General features: G+C 42.7%; 1 protein-coding gene across 7 annotated transcripts in view; it reads left to right on the forward strand.

Moving 5' to 3' along the window:
- TCF20 (transcription factor 20) overlaps positions 1 to 26,497 on the forward strand; it is a 93,063-nt gene that overhangs the window by 15,971 nt on the left and 50,595 nt on the right. The window contains exons 1-2 of one of the 7 annotated variants that reach the window (XM_053976958.1): positions 4 to 139; positions 21,996 to 22,179. The exons of 4 other annotated variants lie outside the window; for them this stretch is intronic. The gene's annotated coding sequence lies outside the window, so the exon portion shown is untranslated. Of the gene's footprint in view, positions 1 to 3; positions 140 to 21,995; positions 22,180 to 26,497 lie in introns of those variants that run through there. 2 more of the 7 variants (XM_053976957.1, XM_053976959.1) reach the window with 2 other exon arrangements.

Genomic DNA, 26,497 nt, shown 5'->3' on the forward strand with positions numbered 1-26,497 from the left:
AGAGAAGAGAAAAAAAGCCCCCTCCTCTTCTCTTCCCTCCCCCCCCCTCCACCCTCTCGGTTTATAAAACCAGTAGCTGAGATAAATCGGAAGGGGGTGGGGAGAAGCAGCAGGGAAAGCTGAGAAAGATGCCAGAAAGGTACAGTAAATGGGCTTTATCTCTCTCTCCCTCTCCCTGAAAGTTGAGAGTGGAAAATTGCCCTGCAGAGGCCAGCTCTCGCCGACCACGCGCGGCGGCGGCGGTGGCGGCCGTGTGTCTGCGGCGCCCTGTGCGTGTCACCCGCCCCCGCGACGCCGCCGTGCCCACCCGGGGTGCCCGCGGCGGGGTGGGGGGCTGGGGGCGGCCGGGGAGGGCTGGGGGCGGCGGGGGCAGCCGGAGCCCGGCGTGGCTGGGCACGGCGAGCCGCTCGCCTTGTCCCTTTTCAAAGGCCCCAGCTGTTGGCTCCTCGCTGCAGTCTGGCTCCTGCGAGACCGACATAAATGGGTTATGGGGTTTATGCATATGCCGGGGGGGAGGAGTCCCCCCCTGTTTTCTTCCCCATGTATTTGGTGATTTTTTTTTAATTTATTTTGTTTTGGTTTTGGATGTGATTGTTTTTTTTCCTTGCTCTGCAGGCTCAGAGTAGCACGGGGGTGGATGGGGAGGGGGCCTGCCATTCCCCCGTGATATGTGGGTGCATCAGGAGGGAGAAGGGCAAGGCCTCAGGGTCACATTCTCAAGGGCTGTGAGATATGATTTCTTCTTTAATTTCTTAATGTTTTTTTTTTGGGGGGGGGGTTTGGTGATTGTTGTTGGTTTTTTAACTGACAGCTGCACAATAGCAATGTGGGTGCACCAGCAAACAGCAACCTAAAAATATTTTTAAAAAATAAAATTTTTAAAGAGGAGAGGAGGAAAACGGCGGGGGGGGGGGGGGGAAGTGGGAGGTTAGCTTGCCCCTCCCTTCTTTGGTAATTTTTTTTCCCTGTGTCAAATTTACTGTTCACTTGAGATTTTGGACAAAGATGGGGGCAGTGGGTGGGCTGCTTTGAGTTTTGTGATATAATATGACTGGAGCAAGAGAGTAAAGCGCAGACAATTAAGGATCAGTGCGAGGGCTTTGCTCATTCAGTCTGTTGAGGAAGCCGTCATTTTGTGTTAGTGTGTGTGTCTGGAGGAGGAAGGATAGTGGAGAGTGACAGTGGAAGGATGCCTAATGTTGTGGTGTATTTGTACTTGCTAAATGCCTGCTCCAGGAAAGGAGGGCTTCAAAAGAAAGGGATAAGCGAAAGGGGGTCCTTCTGAATTTGCCCTTTGGTGAAGCCACTTCGGACTGGATTTTCACTACTGGGAATGTGATGTTTTGTTGCCTCCGTGAAAGGGGAGGTCTGAGAAACGAAAAGGGCAGGTGTCAGACAGGCTCCTTGCTGCCACCGCTCTGCCTACACATGTCACCCTGATCACTCCGATGACCGGTGGCTTCTCTGCTGCTCTGATTCGTGAAGCTCCTGTGAAAAGCGCTGCGTCCCGACTGTCTGCAGGGCCAGGCTTCTCTCCGCTCCCGGGTCACTTGGGTCCTGCTGCTGCACTTCACTCCTAAAGACCCAGAGCACCTCCTGCTTTTGTAGTTATTTATTTCTTTATTTCAACTACTGGACCCTGGCTGTCCTCTGCCAATACGTTTCAAGGCTGATGAATAGCACCCCCTGCAGTTATAGAGCTGATCTTTTGTAGCACAGATGTATAATTAATTGTGCAGCACTTTTGCAGTCTGAACAGGCAAGTGGATTCTTGGAAGACACCCATGTGCTGCCACCTGCTTCTCAGAGCCCCAGCTCCACGGCCCTTGGGGAAGGGACCTGCTGGCCACAGCTTAAGAGCCTCTGTCCTACTGGAGTGATGTGAAACAGGATTTGAATCCAGGTCTTTGGTGTAAAAGCCACAAACAGCCTCAAACCCAAAGTGCTGCTGCACCCCAGGACTCCTCTCCTCTGCCTCTGCTCCAGCATGAAAGAACTTTTAGGCATTTTTGCATCTCTGTTCCATCACAATGGTGATGTTTAGGGATTTTTTTTTTCCTTCTTTTTTTCTCTCAGAGGGGAAGTAAGGATTTATAAGTTTGTAAAGCACTTTGAAGATAAAAATCGTTGTCTGTGCAGAGTACTGTCTATTGGCTTGTCTGAGTCACTACCTAGCTTGCCTGGGAAATGAAACCTAGAATCCTTCCACAGGCCGCTTGGAGAATTTAGTCAAAAGAACCATTGAGGCTCCTCCTTTGGACCTCTGGCCTTAGGGAGAGCAGAAGTGGGGGTGACCAAGTGGGACTGGACACTGTGTGTGAGTCTGGGAGGTGGGGGGCGATAAGTGAAATGCACCCTGCAAAACTGAGGGCAGAGGACATTGGGGATGTGATTTAGCTAAGGTTAGATACAGAAGAGATTTTAAGCCTCGTTATTTTGTCTGGGTATGGCAGGATTATCCCCTACAGGGCGTTCCTCAGTTCTTTATCTACACCTGCTTTTAAAAGAGCAGCAAACAGTGGAGAAAACTCTTTCCTTTGATTTCTCTTCAGCTGGGGACATCCGTCACCCAGGACTGCAACTGTAGGTGTTCAGGTCGGGGGGAGATGTGCATCACTTCAGCCCCATGCTAGGACATGAAAGGATTAAATCTCTTTCCTAAGCAAAGTGGAACGTCCCCAGGTGTCTTCTCTCAGGTTCAGAGATTGCAGTGGGAGAAGGAAGCAGGATCCAGCTGGGTAAGAGACCTCATCAAGAGGATGAAAGCATTTAGGGTAAAGGACAGTCTGTCTCTCCCTGAGTAGGGGAAGTAATCAGTGAGGATGTGCAAGGGTCTCTCAAAAAGCCCTAGGCAGGCAATGTGTGTATCAGAAAAGAATTTCCAGGCAGTGGTGAAGGGGCACCAGGGGAAAGTGTTAATTAGTTCTTCCCGCCCCTGTTTCTGTTAAGTTATTCCCTTTCTTGTAACCACAACTGCTTTTTGTCTTTTCTACGTGTTTCTTTTTTGAAACTTGTGTCCCAATGAAAAGGACTGTTAAGGAAACCCCCTACTTATCACCTGAGGCTAGCTGCTGACTTACTGTTTCTCGAGAGGAGATAATGCTAGCTGATTATAAATCGGCTGACTACCCTTTTTCATCAATATTAGGAGTAAGCCGACACCTTGATCTTTAGCCTGTGGAATGAATCACGCTGCAAGAGTTGTTATTTTTGGAGAGGAGTAGTCATTTCTTCTCTCACTTTTGCTCCCTGCTACGAAAAGGCTTGGCCCTGATGAGGGGATCCTTGAGCTGGGGGCGGGTACTCCAGGGTATGTGAAATTTCACCCTGGTGAAATGCTTTCTCTCCACAATGTAACCAGTGTCTCATCATGAAACCTAGGTTCAGCCAGGGTGGTCAGGGAATGACCTCCCCCCCACAAATGCTGCTGGTTCTAATTGAAAGTGTCAGTGTTGGGATAGCTTGTTTCTTATTCGGAAATTTGTCTATTTCCTAAACTTGCTAAAACCAGTGGTGACTTACTGAGTTGGTAGTTGGACATGAACTCGGCTTGCTGAGGTATCCGTTCTTGCTTCTGCTCTCCTAAGAAGTGCTGAGTTTATTTTCAGCATGGAATGCTGAAAATGGAACTGATAGTATTTTGTTTAGGTCTAATTACTCACAGCACATTTACAGAAGTTAAATGGGAGACCTTCAGTCCCATCTGCAGAAGATAATTTCAAGAGGAATGATGAAAGCCATGATATGTAAGCAGAGGTTTTGTTAGTTTAAACCTGAACTTAAGTAGGCAACTGGAAGAATTCCTCAAATCTTGAAACAAAACCAAGTTACTTAAGATTTTACTACGTAGCTTGGACTCTCTAAAGATAGATTTGTCCAGCCTTTAAAAATTCAAGACTCATTTTCTTAACTGAGGACAGTTGTGTCTTTATGTTTGTTACCTAATCGCTTTTAAAGCATTTTCATCACTTGGGTTAGGTAATGTGAATGAAAATATGCTACTTTTCCCCATCCCCAAATGTGTCAGTAGCGTTCATAAATAGTGGAATATCTTGTATTCAAAGCTGTAAGTTCTATATGTTCTCATGTGCCCTATCCTGATTTGGTTTTGAGTGCAACTTTAAAGTAATGCAGAGCACTAAAATAAGACATTAATAACTTTTTAAATGTAGAATTAGAGTGTTTGAGCGTTGAATAAACTTTAATGAATCTCGAGATACAAAGTAATTAAAGTGGTTGTGTTTGAAGTAGGTTTTTTTCCCCTCATGTTTTGTTAGCAAGAGGAGATACGTAAGTAAACTGTGGCGGAACTTTAAAAATATTTTCTATAAACCAGTGTCTCAGATGAATCAGGACCAGAGAACATCACTGCACCTAACCAAAAAAAAACCCCAAAAAACAAACAAACCAACAAAAAAAACCAACAAAAAAAAAAAAAAAAAAAAAAAAAAAGGAGAAGAAGAAAAGCACAGAAGTTGATTTCTAAGACAAGAAGTAAATGAGATTTCTTGCAATGTCTATCTTTAGTAGACCCTTAGGTTTCTACTACCCAATATAAGTGCAGACTTCTTACCAGATGAATATAGAAGACTCTCTTGGTTTTGATCCAGTCTGATGCTTTCTGCATTGGCCTCTTGCTGCTGCAAGCTCTTCTTATGTGCTGTTTCATGTGCCGGGAATTCTGGAGCGTGGTAGCAGCAAGGTGACTGGAAGAACTAAAGCTGTTCCTTCAGGGACCTTTTTTTTCTCTCCTGTTGGAACAGCTGAGATTCAACAGCTATTGCATACATCAGGGAGGAAGCCAACAGGGAGCAAAGTAAGAATCAAAACCTTAGTTGCCTCTAAAATTTGGAACTATATGTCATGGGGATTTGTGCTTGTTAAGCCCAGAAATTCCCACTTCACTGTAGGCAGAAAAAGCCACCCCAGCAAATGAATCCTCCGTAAAGGGCTAGCAGAAGTAAGAGAGAAAAAAATCCCTTTCTGTAAAACATGTTCAGACAAGGCAGAGTTGGTTTTATGTAAGATATTTTAAAAAGACAAGTTCTAATATTTGAATTTCTACTTTTATTTAGATATGCTTAGCAATTCAGATAATGAAGATTTATTGATGGACTTTTCTGCCTTGTTGGAGACAGTCTTGGAGGAAAATCACATTTGTATGGCTTTCTGTTTTAATTTCCACCTTTATTACTCTGGGCATCTGCATGGAAATTTGATTGGCTTTTCCTTAAAAGTTCAGCTTCTGTTGTTTCTCGCTTTTTCTGCTGGACTCAGATTCTTTTGTCTGCAGCATCACAATCACTTTCACAGCAACTAATTCTATTCTGCCAGAAGCAGCTTTTTGGCAGGAAGCAAAAGGAAGAAGCAGAGGAGGTCTTAAGGTACAAAGATCTTATTTTCATGAATCAGCTCTTTGTAATGGGAAGATGAAAAGGCAGAAGTGTTGCAGAGTTTTAATTTTTTCTCCTGCTGTGATTCACACTACCTACCTTCAGCTGCTTTGTCATGTTCCTTCCTTTGAGATGCTCCAAAGTCTTTCAATCCAGTTGTTGTTCTGCTGCAGGAAGGGGCTGTAGGACTTAACACTATTGCTTTTTGAGACATTCCCAGTGTCTGGAGAAGAGCAGCTTCCAAGTGATGCACCCAAGACATGACCATCAGTATACTGAAAAATCTATGCTTGTCAAAAATATTTTCCAGCAAGCACAGATCCTTTGATAGTCTTAAGGGGAAAAGTTAAATATCAGTGAATTAATGAGAGGAGAGCCCTCTCTGTCTTTGCTGCAGTTCCTTGGGAGATGTCTGATACTGCTTCTCCCTTGTGTATGTTCAGATGTAACACTTTTTATCTGAAGTTAAGTGTTAAAAAAAAATAGGAGGAAGGTATGGGAAATCCTGGGGCTGGGTAGGAAGAGAGGTAGGAAATGTTAATGAATGTAGCCATGCTGATGTCTTTCTCGGAGAAAGAGAAACAGGTGAGCTGCCCTTGCTTTACTCACTTAAAGATGTATCTGTCCCACTGTGAATATCAGTTTCAGTCCCCGGTTGTGTGACCTGTAGATGCCCAATCTTACTGTCATGTTTTGTATTACCTGTCTTCAAGGTAGTCACTAATGCCCATTCCCATAGCATCTAAGAGCCTCTAGATGAAAGCTGTAAAAGTGCAGGAGTGAGCCTGTGCGTGACATGAAATTGTGTAACAGGGGAAAAGATTAGGATAAGGGTAATACTTCGAAGGGACGGGTGCCATGCCTGTGAAAAATCTGTGTGCCTGACTCCATGGAGGCTTCACCTTCCTAGTGCTGCATCAACAGTGAAACCTTTTGGAAAGAAGAAATATCTCAGAGGACTGCAGCAGCTGCATTCAGAAATCATGTTTGCTCTAACAAACACTGGGGTGCTCAGAGCCTTTCCAGCCTATGTTACCTGCAAATTTGTTCTCAATTCCCCTCCTGCATCACTTATTGTCCTCCCCGCTTCCAGGCAGAGGGAGCTCAGGGAGTGTGTGAAGACGAGAGGTGGTTGAGGTCAGGAATGGTGTCATCCTTCTGTTCCCCTTCCAAGCTGCTAATGCATGCTTCTGGAGAGCCACACAAACTGAGTAATTACTGAATTATGGCTAGATCAGAAGTGGTGACCTCAAAGACAGAAGGAGACTCTCCATCTCCATTTGTCAGTCCCTTTAGGGTCAGAAGGACAATTTTTCGCTGGGATCTGTGAGTGGGGGGAAAGGGAAGTGCAAGGTAAGCCTTACATTAAGGCATAACAGGGAAAAACATTTGCTTTAGCCATTGCAGCGTTCATGTGCAGTAAGATGCAGCATTGCTTGCATGTGTGTAATGACAGCAGCACTGGTGGGAGCAGTGGCACTAACCCAGAGGGCTACTCAGGGGACTTTATTTTGCTCAGAATCACCCATCCATCATAGAGGAGGGTGCCAAGTCTTGAGGCCATTTTCCTGCCTTATTTGTGCCTCTATCCTCAAAAGCATTTTGTTTAGGAGATGGCAGGGAGGATTTCAGGGAGGAAGCAGGTAGGATTTGGAATGTTTCTGTTGTGGTAGTACCATGGTGGCTCTGTACAATAATGGCCAAGCTGATTTTCTTACAGAAAAGAGAGACTCCATTCTTTCTTATGACTGTGCTGTAGCACATCTGCTGAATTTATAGCACTTACTCTTGGATGATGGAATGTATTTGCTGGAAATTTACATTCAAATCTCTTTAGTTTATTGTGTTGATTGTAAAATTGATCCTTTACGTGGGTTTTTTAAAATTGTTTTTTGGGGTTTTTTGTGGTTGGGTTTTTGTTGTTGGTGGTGGTTTTGTTTTGGTTTTTTTAACCATTTTTTGGTTTTAAATCCCTGGTGTTTTTCTTCTTTTCAGAATTGAAGGGTGAGAGCGTATAGATGCAACTGAAGACTTTACCCTGAAGTAGAAAGGCTTGCATGGGTGTTAGATTTCCACCCTGATCGTGTGTGTGGGATTGTAGCCCTAGTAGCATGATGGGGTTACTTTTGTCATTAGTCTAGTAATAGTTTATATATAACAATTTTTTTTTGTGGAACTGACAGTGGTCAAGTAGGTAGATGTCACTGAACGGCCAAGTCCGAAGGTTGAATTTCTTTCTTCTGGAAAGAAAATGAAATGTTCAGTGGCAAAGGAGAACTTGGCAATGTGGACAAGGTGTACTAATGACAGTGGTTTTTCATCTGGAGTCTGCAGACAGCCAAAAATTAGTTTCTGAGAGAATTAAATTATCCATTAAACTCAGTGGGGTTGTATATTGAAGCCTGATATATCACTTGGAAAGCTGCAAAGGATATAGCGTCTCTACTTGCGTGATATTTAACTAATATAGTTTTGATAATTTTGTTTACATTCTGCACTTAAATTGACCCTGTGTATTGCCAGTGATGTCTACTGTAATGCAACAGCTGATGATGGTGTGACAATTGCCTGCATTTATAGCATGATCTCTTTTAAAACTTCAGTTCATCCTTCAAAATCAGCCATAGTTTTCAAGCTTTTAAATATTTTAAAAAGCAACTCCTGTTGTATTTCCCTTGTAACACCTACAAAGTAGTCATAACAGAGATGGGAAATGCTGCTCTGCAGCAGGCTTGAGATACAGATATTTAACTCTGTGAATTCATTTATTTTTGGTCCTTTGAGAAATGTTTGACTTGGGAATGTTTGCTGTCCTTGTATTTTTATATGTGTTTTTGAGCATTTTACAAAACACCTGCTATTTATGCTGCAACTTCATTTTAGACATTAGGTAAAAAATACCTTGTTATCTAGATAAGCCATGCTGTCATGTTTTTATATATACCAAAGGGTTTTACCTTAAGGTAAGTTTAAGTTTAGCTTAAGTTAGAGTGCTCTAAGCACTCCTGCCTTATAAATCTACATAAAGGCTTGACCTCAATTGATGCTTCACTTCAAAATCAGAAAACAGATAATGGAAAACCAAATTATAAAAATCTTATTGAGTTCCCCCACCCCATTACAGCTTTTATCACAGTCCTGGATCCCCAGGGGGAATGCTGCTCTAACCAAGCTCTTAGCGTGCCGTGGCAGTCAACAAGATTAAGGCTGTTTCTGACGAGAGCAACCCCGCGGTTTGTCACGGTGAATGTGCTGTCAGAGCCTCTTCTCTGGGCGAGGGAAGCGATGACCTCCACCTCGCGTGAGCGAAGCACCGTGCCCGAAACACCACCTGTGAATGGGCAGCCAGTGCCGAGGAGAGCAGGGCGTACAGTACTACGAGAGCTCGCAATAAGGCAGCGCCTCTGTGCTCCAGCTGCAATTTCCAGGGAGCTGATGCGGAGCGCATTGCAATGTTCTCATGTGAAGGAGACAAGGCATAGATCACAGCAGTAGACTTGCCTCAGAAAGGAGCCAGTGCCTCTCAAGTTCCAAGACGAGTGAGCAGAGGAGCAGGCAAGTCTTTCCTAGATACTCCAGGTGCACAATTGCCTGACCAGCAGCTGGGGAGTCCCTAACACCCACAAATTGTTGACTTGAAAGAGAAATGGTAGAAGCACATGTAATTGTTGTCTGCTCTGGTTGTTTTCCCCAGACTACTGGCATCATTTTAGGCTTATCTAGATGGAATTTCAGCCAACCTCCAAATTCTTTTTGACAGATAATGCATGGTATGAGATGTGGTGGTTTGTATTTATTTTTCATAAAAAGCAAGTCACCTGTGGAGGAGCTATCAGTGAAGCTGTCAACTGGCTGTGCTTACAGCACAGTCCTTCTCAGCAGTTCATTGTCTTTTGGATGAGCTCTGAGCAGAGGCCTTCTCTTGGAGTACGCCTTGCTGAGGATCTGGGAAACAAAGCTTGGGAAGCAGGGCAGTTATTGAAAGTGTCATATCTGCTCAGTAAAGTTCTGGCAAAGCAAGTTTTAAATGCTGCTTGAGCTTTCTCTGCCCAGCACTTAAGAGCTTTGCAGACTGCCAGCCTTACTGCGTTTTCACGTGAAGTGTTCTGAGTGGCAGATGGAGGAAACTGTAATGTCATATAGAGCTTCCTTTGCTGGCATACGGGCTTAAATGAAGGAGGTGATGATTTGACAGGCACTGCATCCTTGCTCTACAGCTGACCCATCCACCAGCCTCCTTGCCCTCTTGCTCTCAAACCCAAAAACTAGTGAATGATCTGGAAAAAGCTTAATTATCTCTCCAGCACAGAAGTGCAACTAGACACACCAGACTCCCAAATGTAAAGCCAGTGGGGACTCGGAGGGCTGGCAGTGCCACTTCCGATGGCCCGAGAGGCTCTGGGCTGGCGGAGCGCGGCCAGGCGGGCTGCGGGGGCAGAAGAGCCCGGGCACTGCCGCCTCCATGTTGTTTCCTGAGATCCCCGCGCCTCCGCTGAAGCACCTCCGATACGGGGCCCGCCCAGCCCCGACGTACAGTCCGACTGCCGCCTCGAGGTGTGCTCCAGGGCTCCGGGCCGTCTCAGGGCTCGGCAGTCGCTGTACGCGCTGTGCCTGGCGGGGAGGCCGGGCGGAGACAACTGGGCAAACGGAGCAAAGCCGGTTCTTAAAATGACTTGGGTGAGGGTGGCGGTGGCGGGGGAGAGAGGCGGTATTGATTTACGAGGAGAGGGAAACGTGAGCTGCCCCGGTGCCGGGGCGGAGGGGGGCGCGGAGCCCCGGCCGGGAGTCCCGGTGCCCTCCGCAGGGGCGGGGTGGTGCAGCGCGCGCACCGGGCGCGCCTCGCCCACATGCTCCGAGCGCGCGGGACGTCGGCGGGGGGGGGGGGGGGGGGGGGCGCTGGCGCGCGGCTCCTTTAAGCGGGCGCGTGGTGGTGGGAGGGGCGGTGGCTCCCTCACGAGCCCCCCCCACCTCCGCGCGCGCGCGCGCACGCGAAGGCACGTCCCTGCACGCGGGGGCGCGCGCGCACGCGCTCCCCCTCCCCTCCATCCCTCCCTCGCCCGGCCGGGACCCGCCGCCTCGCGCCGCCGTTCCCGCTGGCGCGCGCGCTGGCTCCACCGGCGGCCGCCGCCATTGGCTGCCGGGGGTCAGGTGACCCCGTGTTATTTCCTGTGTGTGTGTGTGAGGTGTGAGTGAGGGGAGGAGGATGGAACCGGACGCCCCCGCGCCCCCGCCCGCCCCCCGGCCCTGCCGCCCCGGCTGCTGAGCCGCCCCCGCCCCGCCCGCCCCGCCCGCCGCGGCGGAGGGCGCCGGGCACGGCGGCGGGGGGGGGGGGGGGTCTCAGGTAAGGGGAGGCCGTGCTCGCCCGGGCTGTGTCGGTGTGTGTGGGAGGCCTGGGGAGGGAGTGCGAGCTCCTGGCGGGGGAAGCCGAGGTCGCCTGGGTGTGTGGGAGGGGATGTGAGGGTCTCATCCGTGAGGTGGAGGGCGAGCGCTGGGTACGAGGGGGCTTGTGAAAGGGCTCCTGGGAAGTTTAACCTTCTCCTTCCCCCTCCCCCCCCCCCCCTTTTTTAATTTTTTTTTTTCCTTTGAAGAAAAAAATGTTTGTTTACGTTTGTTCGAAGACGCCCTCGTGCTACCTGGTGGGGTGCCCACCTGTTTTCCTGTCCGGGAAGAATGGTTTTTTACAAGAATTGTGAAGTTTTTGTGGGATTTGGTGTTTTCGTTGAAGAGATAAATGATTAAAACTGTTGGAGAAGATGGATGCACAGTGCTCGGATTGTAGTCGGTAGACAGGCTGTGTTGGGAATGCTTGAGGTTTGTAGTGCCTCTGCTTTTTGGAGGTTCAGCGTAGCTGTTGCTTATCTGCAGAGATGATCAGGATATAATGCGTTCGGGCTGCTGTGAAGATCAGCTTGTCTTTTCTTAATGGTGCTTACCTTGCTGGAAGTTGTGTTTAGGGTTGCAGTTGGAAGTTATTTTTCCTGCCTTGAGGGAAGGAGTAAGAGAAAGTTATGTAACATAAGTGTTCTAGCCTATGTATCAGAGCTGCCTAATGGTACTGGGGCTCTGTTACTAACCTGAAAATAAGAGCACGTTTGTGTTTGAATCAACAAGTCTCTATGAGTAGATTTGGCTCCACCAGAATCCTTGATTTCTTGTGTATACTGCCTTTTCCTTCATTAAAAGGGCGGGTAGTTTGATTAAATTGCAGCATTGCTTTCTGTACCATTCCGTGTTTCTTAAGTCTTCCTTTGAAAACAAAAGAAAAGTAAGAGGTACACCTGTGGGGGGATTGAGTTTCAGAGCTTTCTGTGTTTAGGTTAGCATTTTGAAAGCTATTCATGTCTGTGTCGCTTGTTGCCATCTGTTGCTGCGTGCATGGGTAATTCTTTAGAGAGTATGATTTTTAGCATGCTTCCTGACCAATAGATGTGCATGGAGCAGTTGGATCACCTCTACTCAGATTTTATAGAACAATGAAGTGACTGGATGATGGAGATGCAGCAGCTTCTGGATTAGGTTTGTAGCATGTTGGCTGAACTCAATTGAAGAGGAGCGGATTTCTTTTACACATTTTCTAGACTTCTTTTCTCAGATTACCTTGTTTTTTGAGGCTTATTGATGGGTATTATGTAGCCTAACCAAGTGCATTTGGTTAAGTGTATGTGATAAACAATTTTTAGGACTGCTATTTGTGTTTTAATTTGCCTGAAATGTTTCTGATTGGGTTTTTTTTTGTTTGCTTTTCTTTAAATCCATATCTTTAAATAGGATTCTGTGTTATTTCACTTTGAGTTGTTTGAAGCTGTATTATTTAATCTTAATATTAGATTCCACTGGCATTTAAAAAGGCAGCTGCATTAGTATACTGCAGAGAGAATTACTATTAAGAAAAGGAAAAAGATTTATTCACTCAGTCATCTGTTGCCTAAACTTTGTTAATGCTACAAGGAGAGGAGGATAGTCATTCCTTATTTCTGTAAATTGCTGGTGTATGAAATGCGTATTGTGTATTCTGGTTAAATTAACAAGCAAGTTACTATGCCATTTGAGTGAAGGTGTGACAACACTTTTTATATAAAAAATACTACTTTCCCATTGTACTCTTTTAAATCTTGTCATTTTGGGATAGCTTTTGGGCTTTGTATTGTTAGGTTTAAATGTCTGGTGGAAATTCTTGGACTTTTTTTACTGGTTTGGTATTCTTCAGACTACTTGGCTTTAAGTCTGTTAGCATCCTTTCTGGTAGAATTGTGTGTATTTTGACCTAGAAATCAGTTTTCAGAGGTTTTGGTCTTGATGAAACATGGATTTTTGCTGAAATGTGTACTATCATATACCTTTGCAGCCTGGAGCAGGTTAAGCGTGGTTCCCTATACGAAAGCTTCATCAAAGTAGGGGGCAGCTTCATCATTTGTCACTTTGATAGGAGATCAGGAATTTTAGTTTTGTTGTTGTTTCTTTTCTTTGTTACTAATGCTACATAAAAATATCCTTAAGTGAATTTTTGTTACAGGAGTAAATCTGTTTGTATGATGCATAAATAAGAAGTGAATGTTATTTAAATGAAAGAAAACTTATTTGTGTATTAGTTGTAAAGGAGACCCCTTTTTATTGTCAGAAGCTTCCTTAATCTTCAGCTGAAGAAATAGGCTGTTACCAACCTGCTCGCTACATTTTAAAGTAGTCGGAGTGTAAGTAAAAACATTCTTAATGGTTCTGTCTGTGATTGATACATGTATAAAGTTTGTTGGAGAAAGAGTGAAATGTGTAGGATTTTGGAGGTTTTTTTTCCCCTCTCCCACTTCCTGTTGTGAAAATGTGTGCAAAGACAACCTTTTTGGTCTCTTAGGATAATGTTAAAAAGAAAATAATTGCACACCCCTTTTATCCCTCTTTAGGTCACGTTTAACTCACCCACCCAGTGGGCACAGCGAAATGGCAATAATGCTGCTCTTGGAGGGGTGCCCTCGTAAGAGTTGCAGTGCACATGTCCTGTTGCTATTCTACCAGCTTGGCATGCTGCTATCTGGAGTGAGGGCATAATATGTAATAAACTTGAATAATTTCATGCTGCTTCCTTGGCTTCTCTATAATTTGAGATAAGGATATTTAAGAGTTTATAGCTGGCTTATGCATATCTTGCCTTTTGACACAGGGCATGCCAGATCTTCATTTGAGTGGGATAGCTTTTTAATTAAAGCATGTGTTTATTTTTTCATACCTTGTTCAGTTATGTTTTATACTTATGAAAGGTATTACACTCATGTTTTGGGAACCTGAATTCTTATAAGTTACAAAGATTTAGTAATGCTTTTGGCAGTGCTGGCTTCTCAGACTTCAGAGTGTACCTTAACTGGCTGTGTGAGAATCTCTGTTACTTAATCCCATGGTTGGCCTCTGAAATGGGGAAGGTTATGGCTGGCAGTTTCTGAAGAGCCAACTAACTGCTTTGTTGGTGGAGACTGGACTGAGACCAACCAACTCTTCCAATTCAAGAAATTAAAACTGCAGTTTGATAGCAAAAGATGGTTTTTATTGACTGCTTTTGGTGAAATCTCTTTCAAAATAACAATTTCTGGTTTAGCTTTTGGACTTCTAAAATCAAAAATAAAGACAGTCTTAAGTGTTTAAACCCATTTCTCATAGTGTTGATATACTGTGTAGAATTTTCTTTATCGTAGAAAAGCATTTAGTGTTACTGAAAGAGAACACAAACATAGTGTGAGCAGAGGTGTATACTTCTCTAAAATCATGCAGGAGAGGCTATTCCTGTAGTGGGATCCTGATGTACAATTCTCTTCCTGTCAAACCTTTCTTACTTACAAAAAGGAAAAGAAACCACCAAGTGGTTCAGTTATTCTTATTGCCCAGGTCCCATTCCTGATGGTTCTTGACTAGACTTAAGTCTTGACTGAACTGGGAAAATTGAAGATGTCTTCAGCCATGTACAGCACTAGTGGTGCATCTGTATCACACTGCTGTCTGGCTGCAGCACTCCTTGATTGCTTCAGCTGAGCCTTTCCACTGGTGCTTACCACTAAGATATATATTGATTTGTTTGGAGTCACTTGGCAAAGCATGTTACGTTCTTTATTATGCATGTACATGAGTTTCCTTTCATTTTAAGAACAGGAAAGGACAATAATTAGAAGCAAGACCCAAAGACTCAAAAATCAAGACTGACATGTAGTCAGCAGTGGATTCTGTTTGGCCCTGTTGGAGGATAAGATCTGCTCTGGATGTTCTGTGCTTTGCTGCCTGTTTGCCTTTTAAGACAAAAAAAAAAGTATCATTGCATTTTACCAAGTCTTGAACTTCTTGCTGCCTTCACGAACAACAGCACAAACAGTCAAACCTCCAGTTTTGGTTACAACAGAGCAGTGATCTTGCAGTAAGACTCCTGTTTCTTCTTGCCTCTTACCAGTGATTCCTCAAAAATGGAGCTAAGCAGTGGTAGCCAAAAGTGCAAGCATCCTCTTGTCAACTCAGCCTGGTGACAGTGAATAAGCTTGTGTTTTTTCCAGTGCTTTTTGTATTTCTCTTTTAGCACAGTCTTTGTAACCTGTGGTGATATTGGAAGAGGGGAAAAAGTGTTACCAGGTTCTTTGTCAGGGAGCCCTGGCTTGAGTCCCTTGAGATTTGACCTGTTTTGTGTTTGGGAAGGCTGTTATTTCTTGCCTGAATTGTGATGCAACGAATACAAAAAAAACTAAGAAAATTATTTTCTTTCCCCTTACCTCTTCATTACAAGCACCCAGCATGCCTGCGTTCATACCAATAACTGTGTATGAAATTCATTGCATATTCTGTACTGGAATATGATGACTTATTTTGTAGTATTTTACTAGTATGAACTCAATAATCTAATTGCTAGTAAATTGCAAATCCTAAACAGAACCCTCTGATGAGCTCTGATAAGAGCTCAGTACTTAGCTAGAAATTGTATAGGGAGCTGCTATGCTGGAAGCTTTAGTACAGTTTATTGGAAGTATTGTTCATATCACTTTCCTTGTAAAATTAGATGCTGCAAAGTGTCTTTGTAATAGCTTTTAACTGATCTGAAGACTTGGTATTAGCAGAGCTGACTGAATGGCTTGTGTCCATGTACAGCATCACTAATGACTGGGAAAAACCATACCTAAAACTTAATAGCTGAAAGAAAAATACGTGCTGTCATACTTGCCAGAATAGGCATAAACCTTCGTACACCATAATGAAATGTTGTTAATCAGCCTTCATTTAGATATCTGCAGTTTGCTGTTACCTTTGGTCATATGACTGGATACACTTGAATTTCCCTGGGATTTGATTTGTTTAACAGTGATTTCTATGAGTTCTGGAATAGTGGCAATGCTATATGTGATTTTTTTAAAATTAACATAAATGGTTTTATGATAAATGTAGGGAATGCTGTGTGATTAGCATTATGTTTTCTGCTGGAAATACAAAACATCAGGGCAGAAACAGTCTGGGAGGTTCCTGGAGAGTGTGTCCCCTGACACAAATGATGAGGTCGAAAACTAGGGAAGGCACCTGCTGGGCATGTGGTTTGTGAACAGAGAAGGACTGTTGGGTGATGTGACGGTCAGAGAACATCCTGGGCAGAGTGATCATGCAAGGATAGTTTTCAATTCTTGGGGAAGTAAGGAGGAGAATCAGCAGAGCTTCCATGTCAGACTTCCAGAGAGCAGGGAGTCTGGCCTGTTCAGGAGCCTAGTTGACAGAGCCCCTTGGAAGGCATTCCTGAAGGGCAGATGAAAGTTGGACTTCTTCAAGAAGGAAATCTTAAAAGTGCAGGAGCAGGCTGTCACCATGTGCTGAAAGATAAGCCAGCAGGGAAGACTGGTCTGTCTGAACAGAGAGCTTTGGCTGGAACTTGGGGAAATTAAAAAAGAGACGACCTTTGAACCAAAGGGCGTTAAATTCAGGATGATTATAAGGATGTTGTGAGGTTACACAGAAAGAAAATTAGAAGTCTAAAACGTAACTAGAACTAGTTAGGTTTTAGTCTGGCTGCTACCATGAAAGACAATAAAAATGTTTCTATAACATACATTAGCAACAGAAGGAGGGCCAAAGAGAGTCCTTTATTGGATGTACGGGGAAACAAAGTGACAACAAATGGGGAAATGACTGAGGTGCTTTTTTTGCCCCAGTATGTAATAATAAGACCAGTTGCTCCCTGGGCATCCAGTCCCCAGAGCTGGAAGACAATGATGAGGAGAAGAAAGAAGCTCCTGTAATCCAAGATAAAATGGTCAGTGATCCTGCTACACCACTTATGGGTACTGATGGACTTGGCAGAAGTGTTCCCTGAGCTGCTTTCCATCAGCAGTCCCAGCTACCTGGGGAGGTCTCAGGTGATTAGAAGTTGGCAAACCTGATGGCCATCTACAGTAAGGACTGGAAGGAGGATCTAGGGGTCTACAGGTCTGACCTCTGTGCCAAGGAATGTCATGGAACAGACCTTAAGTGCCACCATGTGGCACGTATGGTTCAACCAGGTCTAGTGAGTACATGTTTAGTAAAGTCAAGTCCTACTTGATCAACCCGATCCCCTTGTGCAACAAGGTAACCTGTTTAGTGAATTAAGGCAAGGCTGTGGATGTTGCCTAGCTGAACCTTAGTGAAGCTTTTGATAGTGTTTCCCTGGAATTCTTCTGGACAAACTGTCTGCTCCTGGGCTGCAGGGGTGCCCTGTTTGCTGGGTGAGAACTGGTTGAATGGCCAGTCTCAAAGTGGTGAGGAATGGAGTTGTATCCCACTGATCAGAGTTGTGTTCCCCAGGGCTCTGTGCTGGAGACATTCCTGTTTAATGTCTTTACTGATGATCTGGGTGAGGGAATTGAGTGCACCCTGAGGCAGTTTGCAGATGACACCAAGCTGTACACAGGAGTGTTGATCTGGTGGAGCACAGGAAAGCTCTGCAGAGGGATCTGGTCAGACTGGGTTGGTGGACCAAGGCCAGTGGTATGAGGTTCAACAAGGCCAAGTGCCAGGTCCTGCACTTGGGTCGCAACAGCACCATGCAGTGGTGGAGACTGGGGGTGGAGTGGCTGGAAAGTGGCCCAGTGGATTGACAGCAGTTGAGCACAAGCCAGTGTGTGTGCCCAGGTGGCCAAAAAGGCCAGTGGCAATACGGCTCCTATCAGATACAGTGTGGCCAGCCCCTGTACACTTGTGAGGCACCTTGAATCCTGTGTCCAGCTTTGAGCCCCTCACTACAAGAAGGACAGTGAGGCACTGCAGCGCATCCAGAGAAGGGCAATGGAGCTGGTGAAGGGTCTGGAGCACAAATCTTAGGAAAAGCAGCTGAGGAAGCTGGGATTGTTTAACCTGGAGAAAAGGAAACTCAGGGAAGACCTTATCACTCTCTACACTACCTGAAAGGAGGCTGTAGCCAGGTATATTCAGTCTCTTCTCCCGAGTAATAAGCAACAGGACGGGAGGAGATGGCCTCAAGTTGTGCCAGGGGAGGTTTAGATTCAGTATTAAGAAATATATTTTATCTGAAGAAGTCAAACATTTGAACAGGTTCTCCAGCAAAGTGATGGAGTCATCATCCCTGCAGGTATTTAAAAAGCTGTGTAGATGTGGTGGTTAAGGACATGGTTTTGTGGTGGCTTTGTCAGTTCTATAAGAGGCATTGGATTTGATAATCTTAAAGGTCTTTTACAAGCCAGTAGATTCCATGATACTATAAACCATGTCTTTCCCTTTTGTTTCTCATCTTGCATTCAGGGGAAAAAGAATGAATTCAACAGTGTTCTGTCATGTTGTGTAAGTTGGTTTGCCCATTATAAGTTTTCTTTATTTCACTTCATATGTGGAGATGGGGGAGGTTTTTCTTATCTCCCTTCTCCAGCATTTTAGCATGAAATGTGTACATCTAATTTTCTGATATTCTTGATCCTGACCATACCTTGTGTGTATTGCTACATAAAATTGGTCTTTTAGCTAGGTCTTTATAAGTATAATAATAATAGATACTCAGAAGGCAGTGAATTAAATGAGTTGGGCAAAATTGTTACAGAAGGAGGTAGCAGATTGTCTTTGTATTGCAGGGCATTGCTGAGTGAGTGGCAGATTCTTTTCTGTAGCATTGGAGAGCGGAAATAGCAGGAGCATAACTGAGAATTGCTCCAAAGTGACACTTTTTATTTTGCATGAGAAAACTGAACTGTGCTGTTCTTATCTCCCTTCCATCTAAATCACTGCATTTTAATGAAAAACATCTCATCCCATGTTACTCTGAGAGTGCATAAAGAGAACTCTGCTGCAGAATTGTTTGTTTAGCAGCTATGGTAGGGCACTGGTCTTGGTGATTGGAATGGGGGTCCATTGCAGTGTGGTATTCTGCACCTTTACAGTTCTGACTTCAACTAATATCATACTTACTTTGGAGAGAAGGGATTCTTGCATTCTGGCCTTTTTTCCTTTTGCTCTGTGTACTTTTCTACATTTGGTGTCTTTCACCTTTTCTATATTAGGTATCTCTTGTATTCTGGTTATCAGAGACAAAGCTGTGTTCTTGCTTGTGAATTGCTTGGTTGAGTACATTTTTATTTCAATGATGGTAGTATCCTGCAATTAGGATATAGAAATTTGACTTGTCACGTGTTCATTTTGTTTGTTTCCTTGTCTTTTTGCCTTGCATGACTGCAGCTTGTTTTATGTTTGAAATGGAGAATTTATGGAAAACCAAAGGGGAGTGTATATATAATAGAGCTGCTGAAAATAGCAAGGAGAGGAGAAGAGGTTAATTATATGTATACTCTGCAGCATAGTCAAAACCCTGTTAAAGCTGGTGGAAGAAGAAAACTTCCGTAAACCTGGGTCAAACTCACCAGCAAAAGCACATCTCTTAGCTCAATGAGAAACAGCATTAGGGAGTTCCTGAAAGTGGAAGGGAGGAGGAGGATTTAGGAAATAAACTTCTTTGCTTATCCACAGAACTGTAATGTTTATAAAGACTTTGTTGGTCTGTGTTTACTCATGGAATTTTGGCTCTATGTGTGCGTTGCCTTTCTGGGTTAAGCTAAGGAGTAAGGTCCTTTTGGTCAGTTGGTTAACAGGACTTGAGGAATTAAATCAGGAACAATTCTCAAGGTGAAAGTCATTTAGTTGCCATTTTTCTAGCTGAAACAAGGTAGCAAACTTCATTTTTTCACAGAACGTTGGGATGTTTTAGAGCAGGGGTGAAAAGCGATCTAGTCCTTCTTTTCTTGTACCAGAGCGCTAGGACTACATTAGCATTGTGAAATGGTTATAGGTTATCCATCGTGTATGGTTTATGTTAATTGTACCTCTTTATTTAACCTCCTCGTGAGAGGAGATAGGTGGAGACAGAAATGGTGGTGTCTTCTGGTTTTGTTTTTTCTCTCCTCCCTGGTGTAAAAGATGAATGACTGCAGGAGTGTGAGAACTTAAGAGAATGATGGGACTGATTCTGAGAGTAGTGAACCATCTAAACTCCCTCTTGCTTTCAAATGTTAACTCTAGCATTTCCAAAAATTATGCTCTGAGTGCAGTATCTTTGTGATCCTCCACTAATCAGTATTTACAGAGGCTTTTTTTCTGCTCTGGTTTTGGATTCATCCCATCTCTCTCCTTTCAACTGCTGACTTCCTTAAGAGTATATCCTCTAGGATATGACATGGAATACATGCAGTGGAAGCTTTGTCCATCAGCTTTCCAGCTTCAAACACTCCTGATGCTATCACTGTGGTGATACAGAAATCCTCTAGGAAAGGAGAAGGCTTTAAAACCTGGTTGTGAGAAGATCTCTAATTGTAGGTTGTTAATTTCTCTGAACTGCTTATGCTCATTAGAGTTAATTTTGTAACTGTGGTGTGGTCTGACTGCTGTTGACATTCCCTACCTTTGGCAACAAAACTTGGAAGTGTGCAGTTTGTTGGTTACAGTGGCTTGAGTTTAAAACCTAGATTTTTCAGACATCTAACTGAGGTGTGTTAGGAGTTTAATCACTTTTTTATGCATAAAGTTGGCATAGAAAGATTGCATCTGAAAGGTTTTGACTCAGTGGGGGAGCTGGTGAGAGTGAACCAATTTAAGTGCTTTAGGCCAAGGCTAAGTATAAACCTCAGGAGTGAGTTCTGAACTGTTTGCTCCAACATTGCTTTGTGCTGCCTTCTCTCTCTTCTCATCTGTTGGTTATGCCAGTGGAGCTACAGTGGGGATGCATAATGAGGTGGTTCAAGAAACTGGTCCAATCTGAAAATTTCAAAGAAAGCCTGCAGGGGTGGGGATGGGTAGATAGGAAGGGGGAGGTCCTCCTTAAAATTGTCCTACCTCTGAAGTAGTCTCTTTGTTGAATTATTTAAATGTATAAAGTTATTTTGTATTAATCTAAACTGTTTCTCCTGTCTCCATGTAAGTGTGGCTGTAGTCTTAGTCACTCCCTGTTAGTCTCAGAAGACAAAAGAAGACAAAGCTTACTGTAAGAATGTGTCTGCTTCAGTTTGTGGCTTCAACATGAGGCAGATGCTGTGGAATCTAAAGTATGGAGAAATGAGCAAAGAATTTAGAGGACATAAGTTGTAGGAGACAAGGAGAAATGTTAGGCAGAGAAAGTTCCTGTTCTTCTAGTGTGAAAATCTTACAAAAGCTTTGATTTTTTTTTTTTTGACAAGTTCAAACAGTTCTTATGTTCGGGAAAAATAAGGTTTCTCTCCTTTTTTTTTTTTTTTTTTTTTTATCATTAAACTTGACTTGGCCTTGACTGTATTTTCTTTTAAAGTGTGCCATAGCAGTAGTATTTGCAGACCTTCTACACTCAATTTCCTCTTAAATCTGCATTGGTTTAGGGGTATGAAGTGCTGAATTAATAGGAAGAATGATAATCTTGGCTAGTGAAAATTGAAAGTGTTAAAGCTAAATTTTTTGTCTTACCTTAAAGGAACAAAAACTATCAATAAGATGATTGGAAGATGTAAATTTGAGTACAGCTTTTCTGCAATTGAACAGTAATTCTTTCATTTGTTAGTTTAGATGGATCAAGGTTCTATTTCTACCTGATTTTAATGTTACTGCATATAATGTAAATAGGTGGTATTATCTTCAACAATGGTTTTACCTAATCAATGGATATAATTCTTGTGTACAATGCATAGCCTCTATTGTAATGATAGTTGCACGTAACTGATACTGATTTTATGTCAGTTTACTTCATTTGCCTTAAGGAGTTCCCAGGAGTCTTAGTTACAGGCTCATTGCACCAGACGTTGTAAAAAAAGAATAAAAATATTTAATTGTATAGACTACGTTGAATAGAAAAGACAGACATGTTAGAGGTACTATTTAATATGACCCTTATAAGAATTCATCTTAGCAACTTGTCATCAAGGCTGGGGCTACAGCTTAGTATGAAAAATGATAGAAGTTAATTAAAAATAATGTGTTAGGATGGTGGGCTTTTATTTCCTCCACTGTGTAGTTATGAGTGTTTTAGATAATGGATAAATTTCTGCTCAGAAAGTGGGAGCTTGGGCAGATAGAACCTGACAACACTGCTTGCACTTTACTGTTTTTCTCTTGCAATTAATAATTGACATCTCTTTTTCATTGTTTTGTAACTGAAAGGTGAATGTTTAGTGAGAGCTGTGATGCCTCTGCTGAGCTTCCTGTCTTGCATGTCTGAGGAGGAGCAGATCAGAAGTGGTTCTTGAAGTGGATGTTCAGATTTTGCTGTTCTGCCAGAGCAGATATCATGTTTGACTGCTTGAAGACATAGGGGGTATGGACACGGGTCAATTTGCAATAAGAGGTATGTAATGAAGTGATGAATTGCCAAAATTTTTGGAGGACCAGTGAGGTGGATTAGGATGTGCAATCTGCTGATCTGCAGCTTAGAGGAAAAAAAAAATGAGCTGAGGGTTCAGTATTATTTTTATTTTGGTGTTAGGAAGGGTAGTTCAACTACTGTGTAAAGACCAAGAGCCTTTTAAATATGAGCTCCTGATTTCAAGTGCCCTTCAGTAGCCACGCCACTTAAAACAGTTCCTGCTGTGTCTGTTTTGCTGGTACAGATGTTTGTGTAATGATACAGTGAATGGATCTGTCAGGTCAGAAATGGCTTTTCTCCCTCACAGAATTTTCTTGACCGTGTCAGTTCCCTGATCTGACTTGCTTGTGAATGGCTGTGTTAACACCATAGAGAAGGCTGGACCTCTTCAACTGGGCTAGAGAAGACTGAACCTATATGTGGGTCCAAAATTGTTGTTTTAATCTTTGACATAAAATGGAATGTGACTGATTTGCATAGATTCTTATTAAAATAGCAGTGTCTGTTAAAATTTTGGATGGATAACTTTCAACAAGAGGTTGGTAGACTTTTGAAAGCTGTTTAAGTGCATCTGTGCTGTTGATTGAGACTGAGAACCAATGGCATAATAATAAAATCAGATACATACCATCAGCCAAAATTTTGCTGAACTTTGATTATTTGTTATATTTCTAGAAATACATGTTTTCATAGTACTGCAACTTAAATACTGGCTTACAACAGAAGTTGTTCTTGTCAAATTTCTTCTTCCTTCATGTTTAGGAATATGTATTTAACAGTACACGAAAAGTGCAAAGCTAAACTGGAGATGGCATTTTATTTTTTTTCACTTAGTGAGTAAGGAAAACTTGCAGATGCAATAAAGTCTGTGTATTTCTGATTTGGTGTTATACAAATGGTTTTTTACAAAAATATTTTGGATGTGAAGGAAGAAAGCAGCAGCCAAGTAATAGCCACATGCAAAATTTGAGCTTTTTTTTTTGTTGTTGTTGTCGTTTGTTTACATGATGCCTTTTATTATAGCAGTTGAATGCTCTGAATATGTCTGCTCACATCTCCCCTGTGAGACAGGAAGGTACACTGACTCAGGCTTACCGTGGTTGGGCTTTTTCTGTGGTCACTTAAGGAAATATATGAAAAAGATGTGAATGTAGATTTTATGTAGCACAATAATCTCCAGAGCATTCCCCTCTCTCAACTGACGAAGCTCACTGTGCTCCTTCTGCCACGCTCATCTGTTCCTCACCCATTCTGTGAGAACTATTTCCTTAATTGTTTGGATTTAAGCTCATACATACTGACATTCTGAAAAGCTGTACAGACATTTTGGTAAAGAAGGCATAGTGTGTCTGTGAGATGATGGAAGCTAGTTACAATACACTTGGCTAAGCTGTAGTTCATTGGAGGAATTTTTTGATAAAAATTTTTATTAGGAAGGACAAAATTAAGTTTTGGTGTAGTTTTTTTTTTGTCAAGACCAGGATTACCAATGGTTTGCAAGACATGTTGCTAATACATGTTATTAATAGGTACTTAAGCATGTGTAACCACTACATGCGGTTTCTAAGATGTGCTGTGATTTTTTTAGAATGATAAAATTCAGTTTCCATTAATGCAGTATTCTGGGTTTCATTTCATTTTTGTCTACTTTACAAGATACTTTAGTTTAGCTACTTCCATAGAGTCTGATGCTCTCCGTGGTAATTAACTGTATCCTGTTTCAGGTTTGAGTGGTGTAGTAAGGTTTGTTTGACAGAATATATCGTGATGGCTTGGTGAGAGCCAGATCTGACTGTAGTTTTCTCTAGAAGTGTGGTGGTGAATAATATCAGAAACATGACTTTCTGAAAGAAGTGAGCAGTGAATGTTACTGTGTGGACAAACTGGTGACTGTTTGAAGGGCTGACTGTCTTGGTTTACTTCTATAGCAAACCTAATGTTGAAAACAAGTCTTAATTATTCTCCTTTTAAAAAGGCATCAAATGTAGAAGAAATAAGTTATATCTGTTACTTTGTTAAATGTAGTCTTAAGTTTGATCTTTAAATTCATCTTCTTGTAGCGTAGGTGGCTGATTTGCCTTTTCTTAAAAGGAGCAGTGTTCCTCCAAAACTGAACCAAGGTCAGTCTATTCCCAGCCATTGATCAGGTGTGCAAGTAATAACTCTGTACCTGCAGAAATGGTTGATGAGGGTTAGCAAGTTGGCCTTGGCAATAGAAATGGTACTCAGTACATGGAAATCCTTTTTACCTCTATTTCTGGCTGAATTTGGAGCATGGGCATTATTTCTTACAAAATATATTCCTGAATTGCTCATACTCAGGTTCTGGCTTTTGAGATTGTTTTGGTTATGTGTGTTCTCTGCTAGTTTAAGAAGATAGAATGAAGAAGGACAAAAATAGTGGGTTTTTTGCATTTTGTATGAGTTGTGGCAAGAAATGGCTGCAAATGTACATACATACATCTCTGTCACTTGCATAGCATTTAGCAAGTGAGTCTATTTTAATCAGAACCGTGGACACTCTATAGCCCTCCCAACTTCTTAGTGTACATTTTGGCCTATGGAAAATACAGTCTTACTGTTCATCACCTGCCTGTAACTGCTTTTTCTTTCCTGATAAACATGCTAGGAAGTGAGAGGCTTTTGACAGAGCACTGAAGATACATTGCATTTGACTGCTGCCTGAGACTTCTCTGCACAGATGGATCTCTGTAGTCAACCCAAATCTGAAGAAAATTTAACGAAGCGGAAAGACCTCACTTATGTCCTACTGAATGAGCTGATGGTGGTTTCATTTGCTCCTTTATAGGCTTATAGTCAAGAATTGGGTGTGTCCGCACAGTATTTTGGTTTTTAGTTCACTTGTTATGAGCTGTCTGTAGTGATGCAGTACTATGTTGGCATCAGTGTTACGTGGGGAGATCTGGGAAGCTGTCCTGTTATGTGTCCAGTCTTTGATAATGGGGACAAAAAGAGTTGTAAAGATTTATGTGGCTGTGAAAGAAAGCCTAGCATGGTATATTGCAGAAGATCACCTCACAGAGTAGTCTTTTATGTGGGTGTACTGATGAGTTCTGTTAATCAGCACTGGTCGGGGGCACTCTGATACACATGCAGGAAGCATTGAAAGATGCTTACATGCTGTTGACTAGCATTGGATAATCTTGCGCACAGCAAGATCACAATGCAGTAGCTTCATATTTTGAGGAACCCCTGTGTTAACAAAGTTTTGTGAGGCTGTTTCACATGATCAGACAGGATAGAAAATCTGCATTGTGCTTAAAAATAAGTTCACATGAAGATAAATTGATACAATGCTTGAAATAACTTCACATGTTTCACAAATAAGTCTGAGATTTGGGTAAGAGGACTTATTGCTTCTTTCTAGTCAAGACTTCTGTGCAGTGATTCTGTAAGTGAGGCTGTTTTTTTATCAGCCGTACAAGCTTGTAATATGTTTCCTTTGTTCCTGCCAGGTTGAAGGCAAATTTTGATTACTGGGCTGTTGGGGGAGAAATGAATGTGTTGGAGCAAAGTGAAACTGCTTAGTGAGCGTAGTCTGCGGTGTCTGGATGGATGTGCTTAGATGGCTCTACAGCTACAGGCTATAAATACTTTAAAGTCATGCAGCTTTACTGAGGGAGCTGCATGCACGTGTAGCAAGAGTGTAGGTGTGACACTGGAGTAGTGAAAGCTGTGCCAGACTCTTACCTTCCCTTTGAATAAACGAAGACATTGCATATTGTGTGTGTTGGAAAGTACTGTAAATGTGTGTAATTTGTGGCTGTTAACAAAACACTTATTTGGAGGCAGGACTTTGTCCCTTCTGCTGGGGATGGCATTATGGATGTGTACCACCGGCATTACGGAGTTTTATATGATTGTGTTGTAGTCTCTAGTTGGCAGGTGCTGCTTTGTCCTCTTGAGATCATGCATGAGGGGGAGTATATACCAGCTGAAAATGTTTTCTTTAAAGGCTTCTAGTAAAAAAATAATAAAATAGATCCTTTTTTTACATGTGGATGGGGGTAGACTTTGAAGGCCTTATCTATCTGAATGTATTTTATTAACAAGACTTGTCCAGGGGATTATTCTCAGTGGTTTTGCTCAGGGTATAGCACTTAGATATAAGCACTTTACAGGGCTGTTACTATTAAGAAAGGTTATTGCAGTAGTAATTGTAATAGTTCTGTATTTTTAGCACATTAATGGCAGGAAATGTGCTATATGTCTTAAGTTATCAGTGATGTAATGGGTTGGAGCACATCCTATCTTTTTTTGCTCCTGTTTTTAATGAAAT

This window comes from Vidua macroura, chromosome 5 (genome assembly GCF_024509145.1).
Source record: "Vidua macroura isolate BioBank_ID:100142 chromosome 5, ASM2450914v1, whole genome shotgun sequence".
NCBI classification, from domain to species: Eukaryota; Metazoa; Chordata; class Aves; order Passeriformes; family Viduidae; genus Vidua; species Vidua macroura.